Source organism: Lagopus muta, chromosome 3 (assembly GCF_023343835.1).
Source record: "Lagopus muta isolate bLagMut1 chromosome 3, bLagMut1 primary, whole genome shotgun sequence".
In the NCBI taxonomy this organism is placed as follows: Eukaryota; Metazoa; Chordata; class Aves; order Galliformes; family Phasianidae; genus Lagopus; species Lagopus muta.
In genome coordinates, this window is record NC_064435.1 from 32,600,172 (window position 1) to 32,620,690 (window position 20,519).

The 20,519-nt window shown below is 39.9% G+C and overlaps 1 protein-coding gene across 8 annotated transcripts in view; it reads left to right on the plus strand.

Moving 5' to 3' along the window:
- NCOA2 (nuclear receptor coactivator 2) overlaps positions 1-20,519 on the plus strand; it is a 188,757-nt gene that overhangs the window by 66,671 nt on the left and 101,567 nt on the right. For 6 of the 8 annotated variants that reach the window (XM_048938909.1, XM_048938906.1, XM_048938907.1 and 3 more), the window contains exon 3: positions 289-481. The exons of the other annotated variants lie outside the window; for them this stretch is intronic. The gene's annotated coding sequence lies outside the window, so the exon portion shown is untranslated. The remainder of the gene's footprint in view (positions 1-288; positions 482-20,519) is intronic. 8 annotated transcript variants of the gene reach the window in all.

Sequence of the window (20,519 nt, forward strand, 5' to 3'; positions counted from 1 at the left end):
GTTGACCACTACCTATTACTAGTCCCTCGAAGAAGATTGTTTTGCCTTTGCAGTCAGTTGCTCAGTTACTCATTTTCTACAACAGCCTGAAGATCTGAATTTGTGCAGATATTGGTGTGGCACCATCGCACTGCCTATTTCCAGTAACTTAGTTTAGTTTTTCTGGAAGTGGCGATGCAAACATCTTTGCAGCATAGCATTGCCCAAGTCAAAGAAAGACAAATCCAAGTTTGTCTTTGCAAATCTCCCTTGTGTTATCCCATCTGCTGACATGCTGTTGTTCTGCAGGACCCCTGCTTCACTGCGCACAGGATGGACCTGCTCTGGGGATGAACCTGGTGCCTGCGGGGCAAAGGCTGTTCTCCGTGGTGGCCCAGCCTCGCTGACAGCAGGAGCCGTACGGATGCTCTGCGCAGCTGTTTGCTGCCCTGGGGATTGGGACTTTTTTCCTGGCTGTGCTGGAGTTCCTGTGTGATGCTAGGTGAGTTGGTTGATTCGGGCTTTTCTTCTGTCTTTGTGCGCCTTGCTTTCCTGCGCATGGCTTGAGATCCTTGTATCTGATTTGGGAAAGTGCTTAGCACCGATAACTGCAAGCGAGGCAGCGGGGGCTGAGGTTTGAAAGTGCTATATAAAGCATGCTGTAATGCCAAGCACTGTGAAGAAATGAGGTCTGAGTTGTGCCAAACTGCAGACAAAGTTGTGTTCAGAACTGGGGAATCATTTTGACCTTAAAGCTGGCTTTGCTTTGGTTAGGAAGTCAGGAATAACAGAGTTATTCTAAGTTGAGAGTAACAGTGGGAGTAACCCTTCTGTTTGTTGAGCTGGGCTGCACCGTTGAATTCACAAAGAAATGATTTGTTCTGTCTTCTAGAAAGAGGTTTGAATAATGTCCAGTGGAAGGAATGGGCCTATATGGCAAATACCAGGAGGGAGGCAACTCCCCGCTTTGGTTCTGTATGCTGAGCAGAGCAGAGGTGCCCTGGAAGTTCAGTGACACAAAGCAGGGCACACTGAGCCATACAAGCAAGGGCAGAGTGCAGGTTGCTCTGAAACTTCTGGCATTTCCTCCCGCGAGTGCCTGCTTCATACATTGACTTCAGCATAGATGTCTGTATCACACAATCTGATTTGGGGTGCGGGAAGCTGGGCATTTTTTGATGCTGTCAACTCGGATAATGTATGAACACAGAACTGAAATGACAAGGAAATTCATCGCTCATCCCCGGCACATGCCTCTTGTGCCTGGTTATTGTATCAGATACAAAGCACCCAGTGTTTGTAATACTCACTATCAGAATGGCTTGAGGTCAGAATTTCAGCTGCATTTCTTCAGTCTCAGGATCTGTGTTTTCCCAGTGTGGTGTCCACAGCCGACTATGATAGCACTGCAATCAGTAGATAGTGGGGAAATTTTTGGCCAAGGCATGGTTAAGCTAAATATTGTTTTAACTTAGCTAACCTGAGTACAGAATATCTAACATTAGATCAGATTTTATGAATTAACCAAGAGCACGGTGCCTAGAAACATAGCGAGTGCATTTGCCAGATAAGCTGTTACTCTGTGTTGCAGAAGAAGGAGGCAGTAAAAGAGCTGAAGCTTTAGTAGTAGCTAAATATTACATTAAATACACAGAGTAGGAATGCACATTCCCCTTCCAGCCTGCTCACGGGGGATCCACTGCATCTGGTCTGTGAGCGGCTGCAGCACTGCTTCAGGCACAGAGCAGGGTTTTCAGTGCTGCTTTCTAAGAAAACCTGAGGTATTTTTGTTTGACTACTGCCCTGCAGGGGAAGTGTTTATTTAAATCCTTGTGTTTCAAATATTAAAAAAAAAAAGAAGAAAAAAAAAAAAAGATGGGGAGGGGTGGGCAGGAACGACCTGCATCTTAGGAGCAGAAGTTAAAAATGAAATCCTTTGCTTTGCCCAGAGCATAGGAAATGATGTTGCAATTAGACTGATGCAACAGCCTCTGGTATAGAACCAACTCGGAGGCTGCTGTAGGGAACTGGAGCTGCAGCAGCGGGGCACTATGCTGGCACAGCTACACAGAGCTGCTCAATGAGAAGAGGGGGGGCCAAGCAAAATGCAAACCCGTGGCTGTGGTGGGAGGGAGCTGTGTGCTATCAGCATGCCTACTTCATTTCAGCAGCGCGTCCAAGCCAGCATGGAAAATCTTTCCTGCTAGGTGAAAGAAATAATGGAAATGGAAGCTAATATTGGGCTAGTATATTTTGAAAGCTGCTCGTAACAGTGGGGCTTTATTCATAGCACTTTATTTTTTGCAATAGAAAAGTAAAATTCCTTTGGGTTAACTGAAACATCTGTTGAACAAATTGATTCAGTTTCACGAGTCTGTTACTGATTCTAAGAGTAGATGGTGCTTTATAAAACCAGTAGAGTCTGAGGTTTAGTGCCCATATTCCTTCATTTTTTTTTAATGTTATTATTAAAGTAGGTCATTTTGAAGTGTTGTTTTCATGAATATAGCAATACCACAGTTAATATTTTTAGTAATTTTTTTCCCTCTAATGAGTTTTCTTCACTGTTGTTTTTAATCAACGTTGCTAATATCTTTATACAATTTCCAGCTTTTTGTCCAGTTCTTAGTAACAAAGTATTTGAGCAATTAAAAAAAATGTATATAAAGATCCACCTTTTTCAGTACACTTCTGCTTGTGCTTCCTTGTTTCTGTAGTTTCTTCTACTTTGTTGCACTTGTGAAGGAAATTTGTATGCTAGCAGTATTTTACTTGCTCCCACTGCTGTTGTCTCATGTGGGAGAGGCTGTGGACTCTTCCTCTGGAGATGTTCAAGACCATCCTTACACAGGATGCTTTCCTGTGTAACCTGTGGTAGGGAACCTGCCTTGGCAGGGGTTGGACTCAATGATCCGTGGAGGTCTCTTCCAACTCGTACGATTCTGTAATTCATCTCAGACTTCACAATTGTGGGAAGAATGTTGTAGGTGACAAATAAGTTCATGACTTCATGTGGTGGAATCTGAGTGTGTCATAAGAGTCAGAATTGATGCCACTTGAATTAATTAACAAGGAAACATTTGAATACAGTTTATAAGAGTTTGTTCACGTGCCTCAGAAATGCACTGATTTAATCTCATGCACATACAAGATAATTTATGTTTCTCAGATATATTTCCTACCAATATAATCACTGAAGGGAAATCACAACTAAGTGTGATTTTAGTACTCAAATGAAATTATGTTGTTTGGGCTTTAGCACTAAGTATACAAAATCAGTGCCAGTGCTTTTTGGGTACCATGTAACTAGCAGTATTGTTTTAACACATTTTCCATTCATCATTGAAAGGCAAAAGCTAAGCACTGAATTTAGGCAGTGAATACATGGGTTCATTGTGGTGCATATGTGATGTGGATAATATAAGACTGCCATTAAACACATATATTCAGTGTGATCATAAACGGTGCTGTTGTCAGCTTCTTGGTCAGGGTACTTGACTACTGTTTGGAGTGACTTGGGTAATAAAGGATGTGAACTGAAGTTGATAATACTTTATAGTTTTGCCTTAATGGATATTTTCCTGTATTTTTTATTATGGCTATTTTTGAAGCAGTAATACATGTTAATTATGTGGTAATTCAGCTGTTGTCTTTAAAGTAAAAGATATGCGAGTATAAATAAGAGGCACAGCAGTGTGCTGTATCATTGCTGTTGTGTTTTTGTTGTTTTTTTTTTTTCCACAAGGGATTGTTTCATTGAAAAGGAATGGAGACATATAGCTGAGTTTTGTGAAGGTGCACTGGCAGTTTAAGGAGCTGCCCTGCTGATAAGATGTTCCACGCTCCCTTCGTGTTAGCTTTGTCCTTGGTACAGCTCCCTGTAGTCTCAGATGACATGAAATGAAGCGAGGGGGAAGTTTTGTGGCTGAAGTCCTGTGCCAAGTCTTTTTGAAGCTGTATGTAACAGCTGTGCTGTAGCTAAAGAAAGACTTTCTTTGCCTCCATCATAACATCTGCATAATCTTTAACAGCGGAATTGTTCCACTGTGATGTATCTGTTAGCTAATCTGAGCTGCCTTCATTGAGTCCTTCTTTATTATTTTTTTTCACATTAGAAATACAGTACTTTTTTTTTGGGGGGGGGGGGGGGGGGGGGGAGGGATAAGGTTGCAGGGCTGTAGGCATGAATGCTTCCACTCGGTCCAAAATAAAAATAATTTTAAAAAGATTTGAGGTTTAGAGTTTGTCTGCAGTTTGGCAGTGCTCTTAAGGTAACTGTGCAACCTTAGGCTGCACCCTGAAAATGGGATTTCTTTGTGTCCTCCCTGTTTGGAAGGTAGAGCGTGAACATAGGGTGACTTTCTGTGAGGATGTCACCAAAGCGGTGTCATTACTGCAAATCTCAGTCTCACAACTTCCCCAAGAGTGCCTTGCAACCCTGCAGCAGAGCTATTGCTCTGCCTCCTTCGTGCCAGCTGCCCATGTTTTGGCCTTGTCCAGGTGTCTGGCTCTGCAACTCCTTCACTGTGTGGCTGGACCCGAGTCTGTGCAGAGGATGGTTTGGAAGGGGAGATGGTAGGTCTGGCTTCTTCTGGTGGCAGATGGGCTTGTGGGCTGCTTTGGAGCCATGTCTGTGCTTGGGGAAGGAAGAAAGGGACCAAGGGAAGCGATTGAGAAGAGGTGTATGAGTTACACTTTTTTACTTGGAAAGTTAAGAGAATTTATTACACCAGGTGTAATGGCAGTTTTACCTTTAGAATTTCTTTAGCATTTATTTTGTTTGGAGGAGCTTTTTTTTTTTAAAAAAAAACAAAAACTTCTTAATTGAACCTTCATTTAATCTTCTCCCAGTCTGAGACTAAGAGGTCTGTAAGAGTTCTCTCACCATTAGTACTGCAGTACTGGCACGTTTCACAGTTATAGGATTGGATCCAATGACCAGATCTAAGAGGCTGTGCCTTGGAGAGCAGGTAGTAAAAGTGCTGACTCTTCTCTGTATTAAGTATTTTGGAGATTTAGACTGTAAATACCTTTATAGAGGGTACTTGAGTCTCAAGCTGTATGTCAGGAAACAAAGCTGGAACAATACGTTGTAAATTAAATGTCTTTTTTTTTCCTTTTTTTTTTTTTTTTTTTAATAAGTAAGAATTATCATCGTGTCTTGTCATCAGAAGTTACTGGAGATATGATTTGATATTTAATTGATCAGTCTATAGATTCTTTCCTGCTGTAATCTGTTAGAAAATTAACTGGCAGAAAAGCAGAGAGCTGATTTATGTAATTGCAGAAGTTTGATTTGAGAGATCCAATTAAATAAGCAAAGTAAGAGAAAAGGCACAGGAAACATCCTGCTGCTTATTAGGGTTATTAAATGGCATTTTCAAAATTATCTTCTGGTCAAATAATGATATTTTTATTATTATTCATACCGAGAGGACTGTGTTACTCCACATGCTCAGTGCCTATAAAATTGAACATACACTTGCCACCATTAAGAATTAGTAGTGTACTGTTCAGAATAACAAGGCTGCTATTAGAAATTGCTTGAAATATACTGCATATTGAGTGGGAAAAGACGGACCTGCTGGTGTGTGTAGCTGGAGTGCAGGCTGCCTGTCTGGTGGGACATGCAGTGACCGTCAGCCAGCCCTGTGCGCGCCCTGATGACAGCTGGGTGTTTGGGGCTCACACATGCACAGCACATGTGCTTCCTGACGCCTGCGGAATATTATTAGGTCCTAGAAATGGAGATGCTTGACAGCAGTAGTTTAATATATTGAGTTTTATCTACTCATTTAAAAATAGTAAAATAGGATCTTAAGGCCGTCTTCAAAACGGAGCGCATTTAACTTTTCTGGAACTGGAATGTATTAACGTGAACTAAGTGATAGTAGTGCAGTACTGTTGAAGTACTGCTTCAAAAACAGGAAGTGCCCACATTATATAAATCGCGTAGTTTCAGCTGTCATAAATGTGGTTTCAATGCAGTTGCAGGAGTAAAGCCCGAAGTAGTTATAACCAGCTTACTTCCTCTTCCAGTCAAAGTGCAAATAGCCATATAATTAACAATCTGTGGCTCGTTTTCTCTAACACAATGAAGTACTCTCTTTCACGTGTTCCATCCCTGTATAAACAGGGAGCTCGACTCTTTGAGGAACGTTAGGAAACCCCGATATTCTCGCTCGTAACCAAATTCACAGAGAGGATCTTCGTTCACCCTGCGCATGGCAGCGGTGCCCAGCCTGGCCCGTGTCCAGGCTTCTCCTGTGTCCAGGGGAGCCTCGCCAAGCTGGCTGCCAGCCACCATAAACTGCACGGGGCAGCAGAACCTGCCACAGAGCTGGTAGACAGCTTCTCTCTTCAGGGACTTCCCTCCTTACATTCCATTACAAATTGGCTTTCTTCAAAGTCTTTTGTCATTAATTTTTTGAGGACTGATTGCTCAGCTGTTCTGGACAGCTTTTTCCTGAGTTAATTCACCTATCCTGTCTTTGCCTCTACTCATGCGCTCAGTATGGCAGAAAAGCACAGCAAATACAGAAGGATAAGAAAGTTCCTCTTTGGCTCCAATACTCAGGTCATTTCAAATATGTTTTAGGCTGCATGGGGCCTTTGAGGAGAGTTCCAGCTTCTCATCCAGAAAAGGCCTGTCATTGCTTCTCTGCCTCTGCTGCTGTCAGGCACTTGAGCAGCAAATTCCTTCTGAATATTCCCTGGTCTCTCTGCTTATTGGGAGGAACCAGAGAGGAGCTTGTCCAGGGGCAGTCAGCTCTCCCAGTAGAGCTCTGGGGAAGCCCTGCTCGGTTGCTGAGATTAAAGCACTTGCCACATAGCCACGATCGCTAGTGGAGCTTTTCTTGTTCTGACAGCCTTGGAGAGGCTTTTCATCATGTGAGAGGCTGCATGGCATTTTGCAAAGCCCTGTAAGAACCTTCAGGCTGAACTCAACAAACATTTCTCTGTCCTTCACATAATATGATGGCAAAGAAACATTTTGCTTCCCTTTCTTATCTTTCCTCTTTCACTATCAGACAAATAGTGGATAGTGCTTACCCAAGGCCTTGAGGGGCATTATGCATTTATGATGACAGTTTTTTACATAATGCAAGAAATAATCCCTAAAAAGGCTACTTCATAGTGTGCTCCCTAAGGTTTTCCGTTCGTTAGGAAAAGCTGGCTAAGCCATTTTGCTGTCACTGGAATAACCAGGACAGCTACATGGATGTCCAGAACCTTGATTCATCTCTCTGAATGGAATTTTAAAAGCAAAAGAAGTGTTAAAAGCATAGAATCACCAAGGTTGGAAAAGACCTCCAAGATCATCTACTCCAACCATCAATATGTCCCCACTAAACCGTGTCATTTAGTACAACATCTACATGTTTCTTGAACACTTCCAGGGGCAGTGACTCTACCACCTCCCTGGGCAGCCTGTTCCAGTGCCTGACCACCTTTTCGGAGAATAAATTTTTCCTAACATCCAGCCTGAGGACTTAATGGCCTCTGCATGAAAAACATTTTACAACAGCAATCATGAAGGGAACAGAAATCAGGACAGTTGTGCTTGGAGCTTCCCAGAATTTTTGGCTGTATTTTAACAGGGAGGACAAGAGAAGACCAAGGAAAGTGACAATTGCTTTAAGACTTGTGAAAAACTGTGGTTGTTTGAAGTGTTTCTTTCATTCTAAAACTTTAAGACGCAGTAAGGATTATAACCTATTCAGCTGTGTGGAAGATTCCTTTCTATTCTTGTCTTCCAGTGTTGTAGGAGAACATGCAGCTCCCACTCTGAAGGGAAGTGGTGACACAGCTTATATTTGAGCTTCTCCGTTCATGTTCTAGAATTCATGTTCTATGAATTGTTCATATTCTCTGTTCATAGAATTCATGTTCTATGAATTAAGTACTTGCCAGGGTTACTTTTGTGTTTCTTTGCTTAGTATGACATGGCCATAGTTTCCTTCATGACTGACTTTCTAATCCAAGCTCAGGTGTTGAAACGTGCTCACATTGTGTGGTGCTTTCTCACTGACTTAAGTGACTGGAAGGGGCTGTGTTATCAAAGAGGGTGGTAGAACCAGTCAGTTCAATGCAGCAAATAGGTTGCTCTCCTTTGTGCAGTAGTATGGTCTGAGTGGGGCCAAGACCAGTCTGCAGGAGATGTCTGTCTCTGCTTTTTGCCAAAGGAGGTGGGGAGTTCAGAAGCAGCAGATGCTGCCCAGCACCTGGACGTTATTCAGGGTTTGTCCCAGTCCTGTTTAGAGGACAGCCTCTACAGCAGTGGAGGGAGCTCGATAGAAGAGCCTCCAACCTTTTGTGGTCCAGTCTTATTTCATCACTGGCATCTTGGCAGTATATCTGGGATAATTCCTTGCGGGGTGTGCAGGCTTGTCAGGTCAGCGACTCCCATGAAGACTCAGAGATGACGTCTGTGAGAATCTGGAGGTGGGAGGAATCTATAACCAACCACCAAAACATAATGGCAGAGCCCTTATGATAAGTGACCTCTTTTAATAGAAAACCACATCCTTCAAGACTGTTCATTAAAAATGCCTTTATCAATTACAAGCTACTGTGGCATATAAAAAGCATAACATTTGCATATGACATAATTCAGATTCTAACTTCTAATTGCCATTGGAGAAGTCAAATAGTACTTTCTGAGGAGACATGGTATTATTGTAGATTGTTATAGTTTTTTATTGCATTTTAGGGAATTTTAAACATTGATTTGAGACAGTAACTATTAAACATGAAAAAAGCATAGGAAGTTGGAATGGGGAAAAAAAAACAGTACGTGTATATGTATTTGTCATTGGTATGCTGTGATAGTCTATAAAAATTTTATTATCCTGAGATAATACACATACCCATTACATGAGAGCACTGAATATTTACTTAATAGATGCAGGTTGTCCAAAGCAATTACCTCTATGCTCAGTTGTGTATTTTTATTATCATAAGGTTAAATACTAAATGAAGATTTCAATTTTTTATACTGTTTACATTTTCTTTAAATTCTGCATTTTTTCCTATTGACTGTTTCAAGAATTTTCACCATTGAGCATTAAGGGGGGAACCATTATGCTGTAGTTGTAACATGGAGATTCAGGTGAAAACAAAATAATACAAAAATCGTGTACTAAAAAGGCTTTAAGATTTTAGTTTTAAGGTCTCGGCTTTCTACCATCTTTCAGCTGATGGTAGAAAAAAACTCTAAGTTGCTTTTATGCTTGTGTATTTAAATAATCTGCATTACTTAACTTAGGCACAGAGAAATGCATGCACTGTGGAAGAGAGTCGCTCTTGGCCTCTAGTCTTTTTTGCAGGTTTGTTGTTCTTTAATTAAACTGAATGTAAGCATCATTTCTGCTGCATCGCACTTCCCTGATGTTGGTGCTCTATGGACCTACATGAAATCCAGGTACTTGTAAATCCCACCAAGTCTCATCAGGCTGCCCTGTGGTTTCTGGTCTGAAAGATCTGATTCCTAGGAGTCGTCTGTTTCTCCTTGTCAGGAATTGGGTCCTTACGAGTTCTCTAGTCAGATTGCTCAGATCAGCTTTGGACTCTGCAAATTGCCCCAGTGATATAAGTAGTATCAATCGTAACAGCAATAGGTAGTATAAATTCATGCTCTGTACCTGCAAACTTTCTAATATTTCTTTTTGAGCTGTAGAAATACTAGAAGTAATGCACTCTTAAAAGGAGCTATAACCACCTGGATTCAAATCATGTGTATTTTTATTCTGGTAGAACTTCTAATGAGCAACAGTCTCATTTAGAAGATTTCTGTACACTTGTGACTGTAATGTTCCAGTTCTTATCTTCAATAATTTAACTGTGGTTTCAGGGCTTCTCTCAACTTTTGGTCATAAGATCTTTCCATTTTTCTTCCAAATCTGGTTTCTATTCCAGACAGACTTTGAATTTTCAGAAATAAAAATTACAGAGTCCAGGGAGAAGTAATGAAACTTCAAAAGTCTGTTTGTTTTCTGCTATGTTTTAAATTAATCTTCTGTCGTTGTTAATAGGGAGCACAAGAAAATGTAGAAAAAATTAAGCCTTTTCCAAGCACATGGAGATTTATTCAAACATTAGGTTCATAAATAGATCCACGGTCCCTCTCATATACGAGTTAGTTAAAGATTTTAGACAGGAGTGGTGGAGAATGGATTTTTCAACATTTTTCTGCTTACATGCTCATACAGAGCCATAGAAGTACCTCCAAGTGCAGGTGCTGAGTTAGAAATACATGTTTTCTGTTTTGCTTTTTGACAGTACCTCTATGTGTTAATTTCTGAATTGGGTAGATGATTGGTAACAAAGCACAATTGCAATAAGCATAGCTGGCGGATACCAGAGCATCAGTCTTTGTTTAGCAGCTGCTAAGTAAAAGCCTGTGGTCTTTGTAATGCAAGAGGTAAGATGATAATGGGCTGTTTCAGACAGATTTTGGTTTATATATTTAGAATAAATTCTTCTTTCTTTGTTTTTGTTTTTTCCTTTATTTTTATGTGAATGATTGTGACTACATAATTTTGAGTGTGAATGCATTTTAGGTTATGAACCGCTTAGAAATGATTTAATATTATTCATTTGATTATTCTCTTGTATATATTACTTGACTGATATTTTCAGTGGCTTGGGCTTGCCTTTGTTCTCTGCTACATTTACAAAGGGTTTAGCATGTAAGAATCAGACATGAGACACAGCTATGCAACTATTCATGAATGTCGACTTTAGTTTGTCCTTGGAGACAGAGTGCACGTGCATAAATACTGAATTTAAAAAAAGGAAGCAAAGGATCACAAATCTATCACAATTCGTAGACTAAAGTAAAATACATGTCCTTGAAAATGTATCTCTTTCTGTATAACTTTCGTTAGCAAACGTGGGGTCTCTGCTTTCCATTGAAAACTGCCTGCCAAAATCCACTATAGGTAGATTTAAATCTCATAATATTTCTGTTGAACAGTCTTTTAGTATAACCATCTGTCTATTTTGGGCCATCTAAATTAGCTTTCTAAGAAATTATAAGAAGGAAGGTCAAATATTCTTATTTATTTTTAGTCTTCTTTCGATGGAATGAAAGCAGACACTTGTGTACACACGCACTCGCGTCGTTCATCTCTCTTCACAGAATCATAGAATGGCTTGGGTTGGAAGGGACCCCAAGGATCATCAAGTTCCAACCCCCCTGCCATAGCAGGGCCACCAACCTCCAGATCTAGTACCGCTCTCTTTGGTGGCAGTTTTAACTGTTGTGGATTTTGGTCACGTCTTTTGGCAAAGCAGAGATCTCTGAAGCCAGAGCCCACACATTTTGTGAAAACAGGTATAGGTGGGAGCACCTAGACATGTCCTGACAAAGGGAAAGGTTGCAGCATGAAATAATCTTAAATCTTATTAATTGCGTGTGAATCCTAGGAATGGGAAAAGATAGGCTTTTCACAAACGGTCCAGCTGTGGGAAAGCTTTCTTCAAAGCTTTTGCCTTTCTTGACACAGAAGTCAACCAACCAGGGGATGCAAATTTGTGGGAGATGAGGCTTCATTAATTCTGTTGTTTGTGGGACTGCTTGTTGTGTAAATATTTTAATAATAGTAATAATATCAGCAGCATCAATGTCTCCATTCAACCTCCTGTTACGTATTCAATGTTTACATTAAGAATGTAGGGATATTCATGTGAAAATCCTAATTTTCAAAGACGCTTTCACAACAAACACCAAAAGTTAGTTGAAATGCCTGCAGAGCTTCTCCTCCCCTCTCAAGGCATACGGAGCGGTTGCTCCCCTCCCTTCCAAGCTGCAGGTACAGTGAGCTCCTTCCAACCACGTTCTGCATGTGGTTCCAACTGCACACGGCCAGAACTGCTGGAGCTCTTTACGGGGAGGATTCAGCGTGGTTGCTGGGCTCCAGGGGAGTTCACTGGGAAGAACAATATCTCTACAGTACGCTTACTGAATATGGAAATAATAATTATTAAGCTAACCAACAAGAAATGTATTCTTAATAAAATGTGTGGGTAGTTTTTTCTTCAGTGTAATCATATGACTGTATAATACAAAAATTGCTTTGAGAGCAGGTCAAAGATTACACGTAGCATAGACTGCTGTGATTGGTTATGAACAAGTGAAAATACAGTAAACTTTTGACCCGGCAGCAGCAAATGGAACTGTGTAAAGCACCTACAGATGGCAGGATTTAACGTATAGTCAGTCTCTAGCCCTTTCACAGCAATTACGATCATATTACAGCGGGCACAGAGGGGAAGTCGCTTTGTAACCGTAATACAGTGTGTCTTTGAAAGTTTTGCATATGCAGTTGCATGTTTCATTTTGGTGCAGCCATCAATTAGCTTAGCAAAAAGAATCCAACTTCTGTCGTTCTTGTTTGCCTTAATGGTTTCCTGAGCAGCGTGCCAAGTTGGTTTTGAACAAAAAATCATTTGACCATTCTGAATAATTTTGATAATTCAGACTGCAGGGTATTTATTGCTAAGCCTTAAAGACGTGATGAAGGTTTTATGTGTCCTGCTGCTGCCATAGGGTTGAAGGGATGAGGAAGTGTGACTTCAGAGAGACCTGGGAAATGGCCCTACCAATAATCCCATTTGATTCTTAGGTTCTTTTTGATGTGTTTGATTTTTCCAGTTGAGTTTTGAACAGCAAGATCAGCTATGAGCTACATTTTTTAGTTTAGTCTGATAAAAAAAATATTATGACATGTAGGCCATTTGGCTAGGCTTTGGTTTCATTTGTACCTATGCAATTACAAATGACATCAAGGAAAAGAGCCTTGTGAATGAGAGACTGATTTCCTGTGAACTCTGTCTGTCAACAAAGTCAGAAGCCCAGTTGCACTACTGGCACAGAGCGATGGTTGCAAAGCCTGCTGAGCATATTTTGTATGACCCGGGGCCTATCAGGGATCTGGCTGAGGTGGAGGATCTTTGTGTATGCACTTCTCCCATGTTTGCCTTTCGTTGTCATGCTTTGACACGCTGGCAGTCAGGAAAAAAGTCTCCATTGTAGGTGGTGTGCTGCCTTGTGTTTGTGATGCGACCACTATCTTCCTTCCCATCTCTTTGCTCTGCCCGCTGGTTTATAATCCGATGTGTGTGCCAGATGTGGAGGGGTGCAGCGAGAGCACTCCAAGCTTTCAGACCATTCCATGAAGGGAGTTATTTTATTATAACTGCGGTTCACAAAAATTTGCCTTTGGTTTTACAGAGTGGAAATTGCAAGCATATGGCAGTAAGATAAATAAGATACTGAAAAATGTTGTTTTGAAGGAAGGAAGAATTTTCAAATACTGATAAAAGAAAGGTGCTTTTTCTTTTTTTCCTTTTTTTTTTTTTTCATGTTGAAGCTTGCATTTTGCATTTACTGCTGGGTCTAATTCCATTTGTTTTTGGAGACAAATGTATTCACTTTAGCCATGCCTGTACCTGCAGCAAAGAGCTGCTGCTGAAAGCTTTGAGTCACTTAAATGGCTCAGTGACTGTTACCACATGAGTTTGATTGATTTGGTCACACAGGATTTTGAAACTTTCCAGTTTGTTAAAATACAGTGAAATGAAAACTACTTGAATGCCAAACAACATACCTTATCGTCAACTAATTCCTTCTACTGATTTTTAACTCCCTCCAATAACAAACAAAAAACCCTGAAACAAACTTTGTTGTTTAAAAATACTACTCATCCATCCTTCTCTTATATTGATGAGCAGAAATCAGGTGGCAGAGACCCAGCCTCGGTAGGAACTCGTGGGTTGGCAGAGTGACCCAACAGACTTTAAAGCCTGATTGAGTAATCTTGATCTTCAAGGTAGGAGCGTAATTCCTCAACGTCAAGGGCTTGTCTCTGTTGTGGCCATGACTTGCATGGATTTCCTGTTCATGTGGCAGCTATTCCACCTGAAAATAGCAACTGTTGCTGCCACATTTCTACCTTATAAGCGCCATCTGCCCAGGGAGGTGGTGGAGTCTCCTTCTCTGGAGATGTTCAAGACCTGCCTGGATGCCTACCTGTGCGACCTGCTGTAGGGAACCTGCTTTGGCAGGGGGGTTGGACTCGATGATCTCTGGAGGTCCCTTCCAATCCCTACATTTCTGTGATTCTGTGATCTCTGAATTTGTCTTACTTTGGGGGTGTAGAATAGAAAGCCAGCTCTGTAGGGAAAGAATGTTCTTTAACGTATGGAGTGGAAGGGAAAGTTAATTAATAGGATGGATTGCGTATTTGAGAAGGGAAGTTATTTTAGCAACTTGTGTTCTTTCATGATCTTTTTTAAGTACGAAAAGAAAGGTCCCAAAATGTCGTTATTGAAATTTTATTGAAATATGATGGAATTATCTCCATAGTTTCACTGATTAAAGTAGAAATCTAGTGAAGGACAAGCATACATGCTCTACTTTATGAATAATAGGCTACCTAGTTGCATATAGCAGGAACTGAAGCATCTCCAACAATATCTAATATCTACTAAATGAATATGCTGTATAATTCTATAAAACGTTGTCCTTTCTGAGAGTTAAATATTTAACAAATTATATGTACTTCATAGCACCTGCATTTTTCTCTTTTTCTTTCTATAATAATTTCTGGAAATAAAATAGTTAAAATGACACTTTCAATATCACTTAAAGCAGCCTAGGAAGGTTTCCATTGTAAATTGAACAAAAGTTCTTATCTACCTTTGGTAAGTAGGTGAAACTCCTGCGCACCATGTTAGCATAGTTTCCTTTCAGTGTTATCTAAATACCTAATTTAGTTTTCCTTTATTCTCACTCTGAAAAAGCAACAGACAATAGCTATCACCTTGCATACAGATACAATAACCATTGTGTGCTTGTCTCTTAACTCTCCTCCTCTTCTGCTCCCAAAGGATAACTTTCCCGGCCTGGTGCCATTCTTTCCTTATTGTCCTGTATGGAAGCATAACTTAACTGGGTCAGTGCTTTCCTACTCTAATTCACGTGTCAAAATCGTGTTGCAAGAGGGCACCATTACTGCTGTACTGGTAATATTTAGGTCACTACAAGTGAAATATCGTCACACGAACATTCTAGATATTGAGAGGTTTTTTAGCTGTCATTAAACCATTGGAAAATCATTACAAATAAATTAGCATATAGATGTTGTTTATCTGCTGCAAGCTGAGCTAAACATTGGCAGTGGAACTTCACAATAAAAGTAGTAATTTGCCATTTAAATCTAGTTAAAAGAACTTTTATTCCTGGTAGATTTAATTTACTAGGGAATAGTAAATAGACAAGGTGCAGGGTTAAACCTCTTTTCACAGAAAGCACCAAAATTAAGGTGAAATACTCACTACGAGAGTGAAGCTGCTGAATTTTGTACTCTTCAATTGTAAACTGGGTAGGAATGCAGAAGATCCTTGTCCTGGGGTAAGGGATCTGATGAGAGTTTTCTCTTCAACCAGCTGCTCTTGCAAGCTGGACATCGGTTTTGGACTATGCTTGAGATGCAGCAAACATCTTGAAAATGAAAAAAGGATCATTTGACCCTCATTTTCTATGTAAGCGGGAATTAGCTTGATGCTAGTCTTCAGCAGAAGAGTGTGCTTTTTGGGGTCTGTGTCAGCTCAGGTAACTGTTTTGACCTCGTGACAGTCAATCCCAAGCACAGCCAGAGCAATATTAGTGTGCAGATTAGTGAAAGCTGATTGGCGAAAGCAGAGGCAGTGCCCATGTTTGCAGACGTGACCACTTAAAGCTAATAAGATTATAATAATTTACATAGTATCTACTTAAGCACAGGTGGTGAGAGTAGTAGTGAGGGGCGGGAAAAAAGGTAAGGAGCTTACATATAGAGAGATATGGGGAGAACTGTGGTGAAACATGCCTGGCACGGCGGCCCTCTTGCGCAGGAGCTGCATGCAGCTCTCCTTGATGCTGATATCCCTGCTTACACTTCAGCTGAATGGGAATCAAAGACCAAACTCTGCTGAGAAGTATTACTCACCTGCTCATTATATTTGGCTATTTTTTTTGCAGCCAGGTGTAAATACCAAGACTTTTAACAGCTTCTCGTAAAAACCCACACAGGAATTTTTGATGACATATGCATGTTTCATTTTACTGTCTGCAGGACTCCATTTGCACAGAGGAACATATATCACTCAGTCTTCAGAAGAACCTTGTTTTGGAGGCTTAAAAAATTCTCCAAAATATCATCAGGTTGCTTTGTTGTGGACGACTTGGTCAGAAAATAGCAGCTACCTCCCTGCCTACTTTCTGTTTTGGTACCCAGTTCAGCTGGGAGAGTCTAGGAAAAAAAGAGAGGGATTTAAAATCATTTTTCTTTAATTAATGCCAGGAAAATGCTGGCAAATCTTGTCTTCTCTTACTGCACGGAGTATATCTTTTAAGTTCATTTTGTTCTTATAGCACAAGCAAGAACTACTTTTTTTTGTTTCAAAATGATTCTTTGGTTTGCAGTTGCCACGTTTTGGGTTTACCTCATTTTAGCACATGCAAAGGAAGGAGTGTGTGTGGTTTGAGATTTGTTTTCTTCCTTCCCCCCCCCCCCCCCCCCCCTTTTTTTTTTTTTTTTCTTTTTCCCTTTTTAAAAACTTAGGGTTTTGTTTTGTTTTGTTTTTTGTGAAGAGGGCATTCTTGTGCTGTGTTAGTTGAATCTAGTGCTTTTATGGAATTGTGTTTTATTTTGCACTGTTATATGTTAGTGGTAATAATAGTGGCAATATTTTTTTGCCTGTAAAATATGAATCTTTGGCTTGCTTAAATATCGTGCTATTTCAGCAGACTTAAGTTGTCCTTTGTGGCAGATCATTGTATGTTCTTTCTTCTGGGAAAGAAAAAGAAACAAACCAAAGGAAAACAAAGACACAACCTCACTTTTGTTATCTCCCTTGGCTAATGCATATGGACCTTGGGTCCTGCTGCTCCTGCACTTCAGAGGGCAGCACAACAGATTAATTTGTGCCTGTTGTATACTCTTAAGTCCTCGGCAGTCTGATACAACATCAAGGCTCCACCCTGAAAAATCAGGAGTGGTCTGATCCAGTGCCAACAAAGCATTTGCACGTAATCTTTGCAGTTAAGGACATGAGTAGAGCCTTGGACTTAACATTAGGTAAGACAGTTCAGAGAATTGCAAGATTAAATGTTTAATCCAAGCCATTACAACTGCGATGTTAACTAATAAATAAACTAAACTGTCTTTTCTTCCCACAGTGGTACAGTCTTATAAATATTCCCAGATGTAGGGATTAGTTTGGGGGTTGCAGTTAAACAGTTTTTCTACAGAGCATTTCTTGCATGTTTATTTCTGGTTTAAATTTCTTTTTCTTCACATTAATATTAACATTAGGAAAAAGACTGCTTTCTTAGGTCACGAAAATTGATTTCTTAGAATATCTGGTCGGCCTCAATTCTGTCTTACATAACTTTGGTCCTTGCAGTATACCTTCTTCTGGTAGTTTTTTCTGGGTAGAATCAATATTTCTGAAGCAAATTATTTTCAGGTTGAACGGTTCACAAAGCGTGATGAAATCTGTATCAGAAAAATAATCTGCTGAAATACCTATCGGTATCATTCATGTATTAAGTAGACCACAACTACTTTCTTCAAGTGCAGTCTGGTCTCTGATGTGGTCTCCAAGAAATTTGCACTATGGAAGACAAATTTGTGTTTCCCGGTTGAGGAGATGCTGATAGCTTTGCTGATGGAGGTAGTGCTGTTTCCCGGTACCATTTCCTAGAGCCAGTCCTTTCTTGTTTTTCCTCTTGGGTGTGTTTAGACTAATAAATTTGTCAAAGAGCTAACATCCACCGTGCATTCTCACGGGCATTGTTTTGTAGTATCTGGCTGTTTTCATAGCGTTGCTGTAGGCTGCAACCTGAGTAAAAAGGCAGCGTGCCTGGTGTTACCTACCTACGTACACCTGGCTCACAGAATGACCTTGAGTAGGTCATTTCATTTCTTTGTTCATCCTGCGATCTATAAACTAGAGATAATAAAACATATATCCACCTTTGCGAAAGCTCTTTGAAATCCGTGGGTAAAAAGTATCCCATAAGGTCAAAATATGAATTATTTATTGCTACATGACATGCACAGCATGCAGACTGTAGGGTTGTAGAAATCCTGTCTGTTCTTTTTTCCCCCGAGAATAGAAGTCATACCTTCAGAACTCCACTTAGAGAAAAAGTATTTGTTATATGGAATCTAATATAATCTTTGTGTGCATGTGATAGTATTGAAACTTCAGTATCTCCAAGGAATTGCTTTCAAGCGGGAGTGCCCAGCTTACTCTGATAAGTGCAAATGCAGTTCTCAAAATAATAAACACTTCAGAAACTAAAGAACAAACAAAATGAGATCAGAAAAGTAGTCAAAGTTCAGGGGAATACTGGATTTTGAATTTCATGAGTTCAAAACCATGGTAGGCTTACCACAAGGTGAAGGATCACTTCCTTTCAACTGATTGCTAATACTAGTAGCCATTATCCATTCAATATTTGAAATAAACTGATATTTTTAGTATGATTCCTAAGGTTCGTTGTAGGTCATACTTATCATCAAAATGGGGAAGGGGAAAAATGCTGCAGTCATTGATTACTATTTATATTCTATTCATTTAGGTATATGTTAATCAAGATCTTATATTTTTAATATGCTCACAGATCTACACATCCACACACACATATTACATAATGAAAGCAAAAATGAGTGTGTTCCAAGGGACTTTGCACTTGTGTGAACAGCTTCAACTCTTCTTGGAAATCAGTAGGCAACCAGCAAGGTTTTGAAGGACGCTATTGTACATGTTCCTGCTGATATGTGCTGCTTTCTAATTGAGTTTCTCTGTGTATCGGTTTTGGTTTGTGGATGAGTTTAAGGAATGGTCTTAGGCAGAGCACACTTGTAAGTTATCTAACACAGAGATCCATGACATTAGCATAAATTTAAAGTGCTTGGCCTTTAATCCAAGTCCAAATATTAGCTCAGAATGATATCCAACTAAATCCAAATAAGCCTTTAACTATTTGGGAAAGGACCAGGCTTTCTAATACTAACAATAGAGGCAAGAGGGCTCTTGCACAAACTTTAGACCTCCCCTAGCAATAACAGATTCCTGGTATTCTCTACTGCACTACTCAATGAAGTGTGGCTTTACACCTGAAATCACATCCAGTCCAAAAAACTGTTGGAAGATGTTGCTAGAACAAAAATTGTGATGGAGAAGGGTAACAGTGCTATGCCAAGTAGGGGATTTTTGAGGGGGAAAAAAATAATTAAAGTGAAATTACTTTTACATGCCTTAATATAGCAAGTTTAGAAGAATATACTTTTAGACTATGGTAAACTGATTAACAGCAGTCATCTGCTCTGAAATATTTCCCTTTGTATTCTCTTCCATGTAGTCCCTCTTCTGTTGTGCTTTAGGCATCGTTTTGGTTGTTGTTTGCATTTTTTTGATACTTCCATCTAGCATTCTTCTCAGCTGTAGAGCTTGTAGAGCTTGAGGACTTTGCTGGTTTGATTTACTTATCTGCCAACTGCTCTGGCTCTGAGAGTGGCTGAGATGCTGCAGGATATACATTAGTAAGTGTAATTAATCTGTATGTATTTATATAGAGAGATATTAAGCGAGTGCAATATATTGAAGATGGCAGGGATCCTATGTCATGGAAGCTTTCTAAATGCCTAAAGCATAAAAATGGGTACTTTAGCACTTCCTCATCTTTCCCCTATTCTTCTCAATAATCCTCGCTGAAAATACAAATGTTAGTATCAGTGTTATATAGGAGTAAGCAGCTTGACCTTCTCTTTGCTGTGTTTCCTCCTTGTATTATGAAATATCGCATCTAAGAGCTGCAATCATGAGATTGCCTGGCTTTCTAAAATTGAGGCACTTTAATTGACACTGTTACTTAATTCCCAGTGCATCACTCATTGCTTCCACTTGAGGCTCTCCCTTCTTGCTCCTGTCAAAGTGTTCTCATATTTAGCCCTTATCAATGCCATCTAGTATAAGCCTCTATATAGCTAGCATATTCAGAATTATGTTGAATCCAAAGTCTTCAGGAAGGTGATTTCAGAAATTGCTGTTCTCTTGGCTTATAGAGGCATAGGTTTACCATTTACTTCTACTACTACTGCTTCTTTCTAAAGCAGTGGTGTTTGTTTGTGGTGGTGGTGGTGGTGTTCTGGTGTAGATGATTGATTTATCTATCTACATGTATATATTTCTTTTGCTTTGGATATCTTTGTTTACATTTCTGGAGAGTCATGGCTGTGTGCTGTATTCACTCTTCTATAGGATTTAAAAATGAAAAAGCATTGGGGAAAAATGCCTATCTCAAGAAAAGAAAAAAAAAAAAGCCGTTCAAAAGGGCATGTCAAACATATTCATCAAGAGAATTACTCCAGTTGGACATTAAAACTCCCTTTAATATCTGTTGGAGGCCTTGGTTCATTTAAGCTATGTTCTGTCCACACCTGTTAGCCTTTTGTGTGAGAGAATAAATGATCATTCATGAA